Source organism: Mirounga leonina, unplaced genomic scaffold (assembly GCF_011800145.1).
Source record: "Mirounga leonina isolate KUSES-001 unplaced genomic scaffold, KU_Mleo_1.0 Mir_418, whole genome shotgun sequence".
NCBI lineage: Eukaryota > Metazoa > Chordata > Mammalia > Carnivora > Phocidae > Mirounga > Mirounga leonina.
The window spans coordinates 16,688,793-16,704,039 of record NW_023270739.1 but is presented as its reverse complement, the minus strand read 5'-3'; positions in this window follow the sequence as shown (position 1 = coordinate 16,704,039).

The following is a 15,247-nucleotide window of genomic DNA, read 5'->3' as shown; positions in this document are numbered from 1 at the left end:
CTTTTCATGGCTGACTGAACACGAGAAACAGAGACCACAGCAGTTAAAGGGTGGGTGATGGAGACAGACCACACAAGTTGAAATTCTGACTCTTGTACTTCCTAAATATTATATATTTGGACAAATGACTCGGTTTCTCTGAAACTTGTTTTTTTCATCTGTGAAATGGTGATGATAATTTCAGGGACATTGGAAGAATTAAATGAAATAGTGAATGCAGAATCCTTAATAAAGGATTAAATGGAATAATCTATGCAAAATGCTCAGCATAGTGCTTGAGTTAGGTACCATATCTAAGCAGTCAAGAAATAATAGATATTACTATATTTTTCAAAAAAGATTTTATTTGAGAGAGAGAGAGAGAGAGCGCGTGCGTGAGTGCAGGAAGGTGGGGAGAGGTACAGAGGGAGACAGAGAAGCAGACTCCCTGCTGAGCAGAGAGCCTAACCCAGGGCTCCACCCCAGGACCCTGAGATCATGACCTGAGCTGAAGGCAGACACTTAACCAACTGAGCCACCCAGGTGCCCCTATATATTACCATCTTAACTGTCTTTATCGAACTCTACTTAACTGACTGGCCAATTAACCACCTCTCTTTACTTTCTCTACAAACACGTGCCGAACGATGCCCCTAGCACCCTGGAATACTCTTAACTACACAGGCTTATCTCTCCTACCACTGGAGTGATGAACTATCAAGAGTATTGTTTGTTCCCAAACTTGTGTATGCCAGTTATACTCGTAATTGGAATTTAATTAAATGTTAAGTAAACAGATGAAATATGAATGTGGAGAGTTGTTTCTATAATAACTAGGTGGAACGCATAAATTAATTCAAATTGCAAAAATCAATGTCAACGTAAGTGGTCAAACCATGAACTATAAGACTTAGAAAATGGTAATAATCTAGAAGACTTCTAGGACTAAGTTTTGGCTCTGTTTTTGAGAAACAAATGTTGGAAATCCTATGAATGTCATTTATGTGATAAATATAACAAAGATCTCCAGTCAGCATATCTAAAAAAGAAAAAGATGTAGTCTTATACCAAAAGAATGATGACTGAATGTGCACTTGTAAAGTTTACATAAAAATATTGGTACATATCATTTAAAAAAATTATCAGATTTTTTTTTATTAACCCACCATCTTATTGTGTTGAATAAAGAAGCTTTTTACTAAATTGTTATTTCCCAAAGACTTCGCACTAGGAGAAAGTGGGGAAAGGTGATTTCATTTCCTCCAGGCAGTCTCTTTCCAGTCACAATTAGCCTGAGAGAGGTAGTCAGCTTTTTTCTCTGGTTTTTGTATTATTATCAAAAACTTCAAACAGAAGAATGATAATGAACCTTCACTCTATAGGTATAATGACCCATCACCCAGTTTCAACAACTATCAACTCATAGCTAATCTTTTTGATTTATATTCTACGAAGTTCCTTGCTTTCTGTATTATTCTGGAGCAAATTCTGTATTCTCAAAGCTGATTTTTTACATAGCTAAAATACTTTATTTTATTGTTTCCATTTAGAAAATGTTATTGAAGTATAATATGCATATGGAAAAGTGCATATATCATAAGTATATAGCTCAATTTTCACAGACACAATGCATTGGTGTAACCAGCATCTAGATTGAGAAACAGAACATTACAACTTCTACCAGCATAGGTCAGCTTTGCCTGTTTTGTTCTTCATAGATAGAAGGGTATAGCATGTTCTCTCTGTGTCTTTTGCTTCTCTACCCCTTTTGTTTAGCATTAGGTTTGTGACATTCATCCATATCATTTATTCTCATTGCTAGCCAATGTGTCATGACTTATCCATTATAGTGGTGGTGAACAATTGGATTATTTCCAGTTTTCTTTATATTATGACAAATGCTGTTATTTGTCTTGTCATGTGCATAAAAAAATGCATTTCTGTTGGGTATGTAACTAGGAGTGGAATTGCAGGGTCATGTTCAGCTTTTGTAAATATTGCCCGGCATTTTTCCAAGTTGGTTGTTCTAGTTTCAGTTTTTAAATATTTGTTTTGTGGTGTTAGCCTGGAAAGTTTCAGAACCCATCCACATGGTCCTGAGGAGCAGAAGGGCCTGTGTGGGAAAGTTCTTAATCCCTAGAAGGGAAGGTCTAAGGGGCTCTTAGATACCGTATCTGAACCTCCTCCCTCTTTAGTAACTGTCTTCGGAGAAAATGTTTAATTACCTAATTGGGATTAGGTAAACTTCATGGGGGATTGCTAACTAAGGTCCTATGTGGAAGGCCCAGGATCACATACATGCAAACCACAGGATTTAAAAAATGTTATTAGATGTTTAAGTCATTTATGTAATATAAGTTTGGGATATGACTCTGTAGATCTTCTTGGGAATATATCCAGGAGGCAAATCATACACAAATAGAGACACATGGATGAACAGGAGACTTGGTGTAGATGTGCAATGTGATAATATTACTCCCTTTGTCTGTAAGAGGGTAAATGACCATGGTGTTATGGTGGAAATAGACTCAGCAGAGCTTGCAGGATAGTGGGGACAATGTGAAATCAAATATTCTGGCTTGGACGACTAGGTTGGTGGTAGAGCTATTGACCCTGGTAAGGAATATGCGAGAAGCCACAGCCATGCTGTGTGGCTAATGCAACTTTGACTGTAAGAAGTCCTTCATGCAGGTGGGGACAGACTCTTCTTCAACCAATGAAAGAAATCATACCTGGCTTCTTGAATAGTTTCATGGTGTCACCAACAATCATACTAAACCAACAGTGGCATCAGCAACTGTGAGCTCTAGTCCACTAGGTGGTATTGAAGAGGTGTCAATCCATCCCTCCACCATGAGTCTGATAATGTGGTGAAATGCCGTGAGGTGAATTGTTAGTGTCTGTCTCCCCAGCAAACTATAGGCTCTTTGAGGGCAGGTGCTGGGTCTTTTCATTGTTGAATACCCAGTGCTAACACTATGTTAGGCCCAAAGGAGATGCTCAATAAATAGACATTGAACTGAATTGGATTGAGGTCCCTTACAAGGATTTGTCATAGGAAACTTGGATATCTCAGGAGACTGTAATTGAATCAAATGACAGGTTAGAGATGCTTCCTGCACTTGGAAGGCTTAGGGTGTGCTGGAGGCTTTTGTATGCAGAAAAGATTATTCAGAAATTTATTTTGGAATAAAAAATTTATTGTAATTGCACATTATAAATCTGGTTTTTTAAGCTTTTAAAATGAGCTTACAAAGGTAATAATTATATTTTTACCTGTGGTAAAATTTAGCCATCACTTTTAAAGAGATAGCATTAGATTTTTCCACTTATAAATCTAGTTAGCTAAATCATCTTTCTAAAACAGCACATCACTCTAATAGGCTAAGTTTTATAAATTTATATAGTTGGTTTTCTTTTAAAAGATTTTACTTTTATTAATTAAATAATGCCTTAAATATTTAAATAACTCATGTATGTGTATAAAATAAAATTTTCTAAGATATGCTGATATTGACCAAAAACTCAATGAGGTTTCAACTTAAAACCACAAGTTTAAATCAATTACACATTTTATATTGGAATTATGAGGCTGTCTCCTAAATAGTACAGTACAAATGTCAAAGATCAATACAAAAATATTCATACCATGGTTTTGCTTCTCTGAAACTTTCCTACACTTTGTTTTAAATATTTCCAGAGTTTAAAAAAACACATCATCATTTAATGAAGATGATTACTATGCTAGCTAACTGAGCTTGCCTTTTGCACAATGAAGAAACTATTCTAGGTACTAGTGATCATTTGGGACCAGAGATTTTGTCCAGACATGAGACCTAGAACTCCAGAGATATTCTGCACTCCGCTGTCAACCTGAGCTCCTTCTTGTAGTCACTATGGTTTGGGCTTTGAAAATTGACCAGAGGCTAGCTGTCCTCTATCTTGCAGTACCCAGTTCTCCATTGTCAAGAGTCTGCAGCTCCCAACCAACTCTGAACCATGCTAATCAGATGTTTGCATTTTGTGTTTCTTCAGCTCTTAAGATATGTGCATAGGTTTCTCATTTATTCCTAAAGACTTTTGGACTTGATATAATTTGAAGATATGTAAATGTTTTTCTTCTTAACTTCAAAGACTTAGAAGTTGGGGCTTCTGGGTGTCTTAGTTAGTTAAGCGTCCAACTCTTGATTTCCTCTCAGGTCATGATCTCAGGGATGTGAGATGAGCCCCACACCAGGCTCTGAGCTGGCAGTGCAGGCTGCTTGGGATTCTCTCTCTCCCTCTGTCCCTCTGCCCCTTCTACTACCCCCCAGGCTCACGCAAGTGCTCTCTCTTAAAAAAAAAAGACTTAGAACTTGACAAAGTCCTAAGATATGAAAATGTTTCTCTATTTTGTTTTATGGAAATTAAGGACAATATACCCTTTAGGAATATTAAGATGATGCTATGACTTTGTCTGATTTGTGGTCCTAACTCATGAAATCATTCTATTGACACATTCCCTCAAAATTAAGATACAAGATCCTTACTTGTGGATCTTTTCACTTCATAATCAATAGATAGACATTCTGAAAGTCCATTGCAGATTTTGCTAATGGATCACTCCTTTTTCCTCACTTAGCCCAAATGCTATTCAGAGTCTTTAAAGTACTGTTGCAGGTGACACTATGGAGATCTATGAAGTGAGCCTACAGAGAGACTCTCTTTGTCACCCTCTTTGTCATGCTAAAGGAACATTAAACAACTGAGGATTGGAAGAAATGTGTTTTCAAAGGAAAGATTTTCACCTATATTTATTTGAGGAGGTATAGTTTAATGGTTAAGACCATGGATTCTGGGGCCCCTGGGTGGCTCAGTCGGTTAAGTGTCTGACTCCTGATTTCGGCTCAGGTCATGATCTCAAGGTCCTGGGATTGAGCCCCCCATCAGCTCCCTGCACAGTGGGGAGTCTGCTTGTCTCTCTCTCCCTCTGCTCCTCCCCCCTGCATGTTCTCTCTCTCTCTCTCTCAAATAAATAAATAAATCTTAAAAAAAAAAGGACCATGGATTCTGGGAAACATACCTGCTTTCAGATACTTGCTCCACTTCTTACTGTGAGCTTTGGAAAAATTTTAACCTCCTTGTACCTCAGTTTCTTCATCTTAAAATGACGATAAAAGGGCTTCCCATCTCACAGAGTTTTTTAAGAATTAAATGAGATAATACATGTAAAATGCTTAGCAAGATGTCCAGGACACTATAAATGTTTACTAATAAATAATGACGGTGACTTCCCTGAATTTTCTGAGAGACAGCCGAGGGAGGAAACCCACCTTCACCTAGGGAGGCAAACTGAGGGCATTGCGGGACAGCAGCAACCGTCAGGGCAGCTGAGCGGGACCAGAGTCTTTTCAAACAAAGGCACGGGGCAGAAAATAAATCTGAGCCCCAGAATCCCATCTCAGAGGCCCCAGGGCTGCAAATAGCAGCTGCAGCTGCAGATCCAGGGCTGGCCGTTACATGTCCACCGTGTGAAAGGACTCACGGTGACAAGCCCATCTTTTTCATCACACCCACACACACAGCGTCAGCAGTCTCTCATGGGAGTAAAATCTGAATATTAAGTGGCCATTTTTAGTAGAATATAGCACCTGATAATATGGACTAGATGAGAAAGAGGGCTTGGCAAATTTTGTCAAGTGATGAGATGTTCTTGTATCTGCCATAGGTGATTCTGAATCATTTTGCTGCCAGGACTAACCCCTTCCACCTGTAAAACGCTTAGCAGGTCCAGACATGATGCCACGCACTTCACATGTGTTAGCTCATTTAATCCTCTCACATCTCTATAGGGCAGATGTTATTATTGTCTCCGTCTAGATCTCTTGAAAGGGAGCCAGCAAAAGATGAAGGAAATTGAGGCTCAGAGGGTAAATACTTTGCTCAGTATTGGAAGATTCTAAGTACAGGGCCAAGATCTAGACCCAATTCTGTCTGGCTCCAGCATTTCATCGGTTTAACACTTTTCTGTGCGGTCTTGAAATTGCAATGATATCTTGCTCACAAATTATTCCATGTGTATATTTCTTGTTACCTCAAATTTCCCCTTTGGGATGAGGCAGGGTGCAACACTTGTTTGTTTTGTATCTCCAAGTTTTCGACACATAGTAGAAGGTGAGTACATACTTACTGATAGATTTTGAACAGTGTTATGATGGGATAAGGGAATGGGAGGAGGAATTGGCTAGATCCCAATGGTATACCTCAAAGTCAGTTTAAAAAGAAAGAAGAAGAAAGAGGAAAGAAGAAAGAAAGAAAGAAAGAAAGAAAGAAAGAAAGAAAGAAAGAAAGAAAGAAAGAAAGAAGGAAGGAAGGAAGGAAGGAAGGAAGGAAGGAAGGAAGGAAGGAAGAAAGAAAGAAAGAAAGAAAGAAAGAAAGAAAGAGAAAGAAAGAAGGAAGGAAGGAAGGAAGGAAGGAAAGAAAGAAAGAAAGAAAGAAAGAAAGAAAGAAAGAAAGAAAGAAAGAAAGAAAGAAAGAAAGACTTGCCTCTCAGACCAGATACATTTTTTTTTTCCAGCTGCAAATTACTAAGCGTCTGCTGTAAGGCTATAAATATGATTAAGACAAGTAGATCTTGTCTTAATCAAGAATACTATAGTCTAGACAAAGTATTGCAAGTTCAAATGCCCACCTGGACTAGGCATGTAACACAAATGACTGAAGTGGCCCAAGAAACAAACTGGGGTGGTCCCTATGAGCTCCACCATATTGTTTCTATCTGGACCAAATATTTCCAAGGGAAGCCATACATTTATATTTTATATGATATTTATATTTTTTGTATGAAACAAGTATGTGGGCCAAGCAAAATTCATCTGCAAATTGGATTTAGCTCATAGGCCACCAGGTTGAGATCTCTGGCTTAAGCAATAATACACATAAATAAGGATAATATGAGGTAAACAAGACTGTAATTGCCCTGCAAGAGTTGTCCATATTCAGAGGAGTCAGAGAGAATTTCCAGCTGGAGCATCAGAAAAGACTCTGTGGAGGAAGTCACCTTTGAGTTTATCCTCCCCAAATCGGTCAGCTTTGGAGTCACTATGATGGGTAGGAACGCTGCTTCAGCTGCCGGAAACTAGGAATGAGAATCTGCAGATGGGAAGTGATGGGTCAAGGTCAGGAACCTCTGAGTTACATTACACTCTACTATGTTTTTTATCTTGCTTCATTCTTAGTTTTGTTTTTTTTTTTTAAAGATTTTATTTATTTATTTGAGAGAGAGAATGAGAGACAGAGAGCATGAGAGGGAAGAGGGTCAGACGGAGAAGCAGACCCCCTGCTGAGCAGGGAGCCCGATGCGGGACTCGATCCCGGGACTCCAGGATCATGACCTGAGCTGAAGGCAGTCGCTTAACCAACTGAGCCACCCAGGCGCCCCATTCTTAGTTTCTTACTGAAAAAAAAAAGTATTGTACACATCATCTACAGTCGTCAAACTTAGGAAAACCTTTGTGTGTTTTCAATAAGCACAGTTAGCACAGAGGAGATATGGAGGCTGGACATTGTTAGGGTCCATAAATTAATGGAGATTTTTGAGGCAAAGGAACTCTCACTGCTTGTAGTCTACTGCATGGTGTGTGGTAGGACATGAAGCTTAAAAGAACATCTGAGTCTTGGAAGGGGTCCAGCAAAGGCACCAGGACTAATTTGGGAGATGAAGGGTATGTCTTATGAGAGGAGGCTTAGAGAGCTTAACATGCTTCTGCTTTAAAATAAGGCGGGTGAGCAGAGTTCTATTGATAGCCTGCAAGGCTTCCAGCATGAACTTGTACTTGGTGTGAGATGAAATTCAAAGTCACACTAAGGAATGTCAAGAAGGCAGGTTTCTTTCTTTCTCGTTTCAAGAATGATGAGTCCAAGAACATTTTGTGCAAGAAAGTTTTTAAAAATGGAATAGATTCCCACTGAGTATTTGGGGGGGGGGGGATCTTCCATTTTATAACCATCTGTTCATTAGTGAGCTAAATTTAAAGATCGGTTATTCATAATACCAATTTATGATGTCGTGGGTAGAAACATCACTGTCCTGGTAGCTTTAAGGGCACATAGAACAAACTTCACTCACACACACACACACACACACACACACACACACACGGAAAGAAAGAGAAATAAAATTCACTTTAGTTATTGCTTTGCAAAACTCTGCTAAAATTTTGCAAATTCGCCAAACTTTTATCACCTTTGCCACTTATTCCTCCTTGTTTTGCATACAATGAAGCAGTTTATGATTGGGAGAACTGATGGACCTGAGAATGTCAGTAATAATTCTGTGGGATCAGGCTTCACATTTTAAATTACTAGGTAACCTGCTTTCTGTTATATTTTGACTCATCTCATTTTGGATCCTGGACCTGTGCTTTTCACGACTTAGTTAAAACTCAAAACTCTCCATTAAATATGCATGGGAAGAAAATGGAAGGAAATATAACAATTTTAGTAATTATTACATCTCTAATGGGTTAATTTTTTTTTAAAGATTTTATTTATTTATTTGACAGAGAGATAGAGAGAGCACAAGTAGGGAGAGAAGCAGGTGGATGGAGAGGGAGAAGCAGGCTCCCCGCAGAGCAGGGAGCCCGATGCGGGATTCGATCCCAGGACCCTGGGGTCATGACCTGAGCCGAAGGCAGCCGCTTAACTGACTGAGCCACCCAGGCGCCCTCCAATGGGTTAAATTTTTAATATTCAATACACATGGTCGGTTCAGAAGTAGAACTGGGGAATAAGGTCAGAGATGGGTTCTGGGAGTCTTTCACGAGTAATAGCTGAGAATGCAAGAGCGGATTAGCTCACCAAGGGAGAGCATGTACATAGAGAGCAGAGGGCCAGCAGCAGAATCTTGGGGAAAGCCCCCCACCCCAAAACCCCAAGGACCCAGGCAAAGGAAGAGAGGAAAATCAGGGGGAGAGGCAGGGTCTGTTTCTGCCACTTAGATCTATGGGCCCCTTCTTCCTAACCACTGTCCTCTTCTGAAATGGGTCATTTAAACAAAGCCCTGAAGCTATTTTGTTCACATACCCTTTGCTATGAACTGAGTTATGTGCCTCCAAAATTCATATGCTGAGTCCTAAGCCTAAATTGATGGTATTTGGAGATTGGGCCTTTGGGAAGTAATTAGGTTTAGATGAGGTCGTGAGGATGGGATCCTCATGGTGGGATTAGTGCCCTTATAAGAAGAGGCACCAGAGGGACACCTGGATGGCTCAGTTAGTTAAGCATCCAACCCTTGATTTCAGCTCAGGTCATGATCTCAGGGTCGTGAGATGGAGGCCCATGTCTGCTCTGCGCTCAGAGGGGAGTCTGTTTGAGGATTCTCTCTCTCCCTCTGCCCCTCGCCCACTCTAAAATAAATAAATCTTAAAAAAAAAAAAAAGTGGCACCAGAGAACTTGCTCTCTTTCTTTCACTGCCATGTGAGGACACAATGAGAAAGTACCTGTCTGAAGGTAGGGAAGAGGGCCTTCACCAGCACCTGACCATGCTGGTACTCTGATCTGGACTTCCAGCGTCCACACTTTGAGAAATAAATGTCTGCTATTTAAGATACCCAATCTATGGCATTTTGTTATGGCAGCTTGAGCTGACTAATGCACCTTCAAAGAAAATTTTGGATGATCTTAACAGATTTTCAAAGTGCTTTTTTTTTTTCTTTTTAAGTAGGTCCACACCCAGTGTAGAATCCAACACCAGGCTTGAATTCATGACCCTAAGATCAAGTCCTGAGCTGAGATCAAGAGTCATACACTTAGAGGCACTTAGGTGGTTCAGTGATCAAGGGTCAAACACTTAACGGTGGTTCAGTCCGGTAAGTGTCCTGACTCTTGATTTTGGCTCAGGTCATGATTTCAGGGGTGTGAGATCGAGCCCTGAGTTGGGCCCCACACTGAGTGTGGAGCCTCCTTAAGATTCTTTCTCTCTCCCTCTCCCTCTGCCCTGATCCCCAGCCCCGCACACATGCGCACTTTCTCTCTCTCTCTAAGAAAACAAAGTGGGGGGTCAGATGCTTAACTGACTGAGCCACCCAGGCACCCCTTTCCAGTTGCTATTTAAAATTTTCTATCATAAGCTTAAATAGTTGCAAAGAATGCCATTTCCAACCTTCTATAAAAGTTGGCATCAAAAATAAAAATAAATCGGTAACCTCACTATTTTAAATATCTCCATGGAATAAAAATGTCAGAGTGATATAATACCTATGATAATATATTCAAAACGTATAAGTAAGTTCTTTAAACCCTGGAAATATAATATTATTCCCTTTCTCCCTGAGTAACTATTTTCATTCTATAGGATTCTATTCCCACTTAATATAATTTCTTACGTTACATTTTTTAAAATATTTATTTATTTTAGAGAGAGAGTGAGAGAGAGCATGAGCGAGAGGGGCAGAAGGAGAGGGAGAGAATCTCAAGCAGACTCTGCACTGAATGCTGAGCACAGAGCCCAATGTGGGGCTCAATGTGGGGCTCAATCTCATGACCCTGAGAGCCAAAATCAAGATTTGGACACTTAACCTACTGCACCATCCAGGCGTCCTACCTTACGTTTTAAAAATTTATCTTATATCTCCCTGCCTTAAAAGTTATATTATTAGAAATTTTAGAAACTTTTTTTCTGTGACCACAGGTCTTTAGAGTGTTAGCAATGTATTTGGAATTAAGTTATTGTTACAAGCATTATTTATACACAATTAATTAAGTAACATAAAAGATATTACTAGATAATTATTAAGCACAAAATAATATTTTATTGGAAATGTATCCTGTAGGTGAAAAATACTTTTTTTCCCAATTAATTTATTTATTCATAGTTGGAGATTATTTATTGTCAGAAAGGGACAGAATTCAGTATCAATTTCAGAGAGAATACCCCAGCCACAGAAGGTCACATACTGTATGATTCCATTTATATAAAATATTCACAGGATAGGTAAATCCACAGAGACAGAAAACAAATTGTTGGTTGCCGAGGCTGAACAGAGAGGTAAATAGGGAGTAATTGCTTAATGGGTTTATTTATTTATTTATTTATTAAAAGATTTTATTTATTTGTCACAGAGAGAGAGAGCACAAGCAGGGGGAGCTGCAGAGGCAGAGGGAGAAGGAGAAGCAGCTTGCTCAGCTTCCCGCTGAGCAGGGAGCCCGATGTGGGACTCGATCCCAGGACCCCAGGATCATGACCTGAGCTGAAGGCAGATGTTTAACTGACTAAACCACCCAGGCATCCCTGCTTAATGGGTTTAAAGAAAAAACACACCAACAAGTGAAAAATGTACGTCACATCTATGAATAGATTCAAGTTTATGTGGGAACTTAACATAGACTCTAGGTAACATTTCAAGTCAGTGGTAAAGTAACAGTGAAATGGTGCTGCATGAGTCCCTGTTAAGCTGGGGGGAGGGAACTCAAACAGATTTATAGCCCCTAATTCATACAATAAAATATTTTAATATTTAAAAATATTTGAAGAAAATTTATAAGAGTATTTGAATAATCCTGGGTGGAGAGACTTTTTGTTTAAAAAGTAAGACAGGAAATCCAGAAGCCATAGAGGAAAAGATGATAGATTTGAATAAATACAAATTTAAAAATTTGTTATAGCAAAAGATATCATAAAATCAAAAGGCAAAAAAGGGGAAAGTATTTGAAACATATATGACAGAGTTGATATCACTAATAAAAACTAAAGGATTTGAAAAAAGCAATTCACAGAAAAAGAAACAGATCACCAATAAACATGAAACTCAAATAATGAATAATAATTTCTTATGCATTGAGTTGACAAGTTTTTTGTTTTTAAAGATTTTGTTTATTTATTTGACAGAGAGACACAGTGAGAGAGGGAACACAAGCAGGGGGAGTGGGAGAGGGAGAAGCAGGCTTCCGGCGGAGCAGGGATCCCAGTGCGGGGCTCCATCCCAGGACCCTGGGATCATGACCTGAGCCAAAGGCAGATGCTTAACGACTGAGCCACCCAGGTGCCCCGTTTTTGGTTTTTTTAATGATAACATCCAGGGTATGAGAAAATAGGCAATCTCCTATATTGCTGATTAACCTGTTGCATAGGCAACCTTTTTGTGGGAGCGTATTCTAGTAAAAATCTATTAAGATTCAAATTAGGCATCTGAACCAACAAGCTCACTATTAAGAATCTATCCTACTAATTTGAAAGTATCAATATATAAGGTTATAGTCTACGATGTTTACTACAGTGTTAATTGTGGTGGTGAAACACTGAAAACAACCTAAGTGTCCATCAAAAGGGAAGTTAATTGAAAAAATAAGGCACACTATGGCACATCCATACCATGAATGATTATTCAGCTATTAAAAAGATTGAGTTAGGTATATATATGTGTATATATACATATACACACATATATAAATATATGCACGCACACACACACACATATATTAGCATGAAGGGATGTCTATGACAGGTTAAATGGAAAAAGCAAGTTGAAGAGTAATGTAAATAAAAAATAGATGAATAACTCCCTGTATATGAATATATAAGTTTGTACTTTTATATGCAAGGAAATTTAGACCTTTAGTCACACCATGGAGTGAGAACAAGGTTGGACAGAGGATGAGGCTTATATTTATACTTCTCTGTATTCTTTGGTTGGGGCATGGAACATTATTGCTTTTGTTTTGGAAGATACGGCAGAGATTGATATTTGCTTGTCCAACAGCCATTCTCTTCATTCTCTTTAGCAATAGAAGTCCATTGCCACTGAGAATAAAAAATTATATTTCCCAGCTTCTTTTGTAGCCAAATGCGGCCATATAATCAAGTTCTAGCCAATAGGATGTATTAGATGTTTTGTGTAGAGCTTCAAAAAAGTCTTCTTAAAATGGAGAAAGTGAGACCTTTTTTCTTTTTCTCTGCTGCCTGGAATGTGGACCTAATGGCCAGAGCACTAGCAGCCATACTAGGGTGATGAAGTTACCTAGAAGATGGTGGAGCAAGAAGGAGCCTGGATTTCTGATGACACCGTGGAACCACCATAAATACTCTAAACTAGTTACTTTTGGATTTGCTCTATGTGAGCAAGAAATGGTTTTATCTTGATTTGACTGTTGTTATTTTAGGGCTATATTCACCCAAATATAACCCTAAGTAATAAAAAAGGAAAAACCCAAAAAAGCACTTAGTGAAAGAAAAAAAGAGCCTTGTTGACCATTTTCCCCACTTCCTGACAGTGATGTTGGAGTGAAGTCTGTACCTACTAGATGGATATGTAAGATCTGAAACAAGGGTTATGTGTTCCTAAAACAATACAGTCCTGGAAAAATTACACATAATCTACTTATTATTCTAATTTAAATCTTACTTCCACCATCTTATACACTTCACAACCATTTATCCTAGAATTTGTCCATACTTCCAATTCCTCCAATAAGTTTTTGTCTTTTTATAATCAAGTCCTGTATCACTAAAAGTTTTCCAGGTCATAAAATATTTTCTCCATGGGTTGCAATATATCCTGGCATTAGCTCACTTCAGTAAAATGATCAGTGCATTAAAGACCCCATGGAGTTTCTGCAGAAGCCAATGTGGCATGGCACTTCTTTTGTGACATGTGTGAAATCTGTCCATCACTATAGACATTCTTCTGCAATATGACACTTTGTCCTTATGTCCATTTCATATGTGGTGTTCAGTGTGCTGGGAATGTTGGGGGAAAAAAGGATTCTTTTTTAGGGACCACTCATATAGAATCATGATGTTAAACCTAGAAGGGGCTTCAGAAGTCATTTTTTTTTCAGCCCCTCATTTTACACAGAAGGAAACTGAGGCCTAGAAAGGCCACCTGACTTTCTTAGAGTAACTCAGCTGGTTAATGGTAGGTTGAAAAATAGAACCCAAGGGTCTGACTTCAGATTCTAGCCTCTTTAATTTGTTTCAGCTGTGAACTGATAGTATCATGGTAGACTCAGGAAAAAAAGTTACTGTATCTTTCAAGGCACTTCTAACTTTATATTATAGAATCTGCTGTTTCCTGGCTGACATTTAGCTGTTCCATGTCTAAGAGCACAGGAATATCTTAAAAAGCAGAACAAGTGCCCAGTCTCGCTATGTGGTTGAAAAAAAGTTTTTCGTTGTAGAAGATGTTGTTCACTGACCTTAACTGGCTTTCCTCCCCCTCCCCACCACATAGCTAAAGCATGATGCTATTGAGTTCTAAGTTGAGTTTCCATCCTTATATGAAAAGTTAGCTTGGCACAGAGCTTGGTAGAGCTAAGTCTGACCAGCTGCACTCTCAGCCACAAGGGAAATTAAACGAGACACTGTGGCTGGTTCAGTACAAATCAATCAAAGTCCCTTGAAAATAATCTCAAAAACACACACCAATAAAGATATGTGAACAGTCGTCTTGTCACATAAACTAATTTGAGTCCTGGTCTTTGAGGTGCCATGCATGTAGACAAAGAAAGCAAGGTGTCTTTTTTAGTTTGACCATGGGGCAGTTCATATTTCTTTGTCAGTTCCATGAGAGTTTTGGGAGAAAGTGGCCAAATCTGAATAGTCTGCCAATATGTGAGGTTACATTTGTGTGTCTGTTTGCCATCCTGAAGCAAGACAATGGCTACTGGTCTATCTGACTGTTTTTTCTCACAGTACATATATTTTTAAGTGTACAATTCCGTGGCTTTTAATATATCCACAAAGTAGTACAACCATCACTACCTAATTCTAGAACACATTTTCATTGTCCCCCAAAGAAATTCCATATCCATTAACAGTGACTCCCAATTCCAGCTCCCTTCAGCCCCTGGCAACCACTAATTGACTTTCTGACTATAGATTTGCCTAAATGGACATTTCATATCAGTGGAATTGTACACTGTGGTCTTCTGCACCTGGCTTCTCTCACTTAGCATATCGCGCTCAAGCCTCACCCATGTTGTAGTGTATATCATTACTTCATTCTTTTATATGCCCTGTAATTTTTTTTAAAGGACATTTCTTGGAAAAAGGTAAACGCTAAGTATTCCTCAACAGAAACACTTGCTATTCTTGGAAAAGAAAATGAGACAGGATCATCAGTATAATTTGGCTTCACAGGGACCCTGGGTGGCTCAGTCTGTTAAGTGTCTAATATCTGACTTCAGCTCAGGTCGTGATCTCAGGGTCCTGGGATCGAGCCCCAAGTGGGGCTCTCTCTGTTCAGCAGGGATTCTGCTTCTCCCTCTGCCCCTCCCCCTAATTGTGCACTC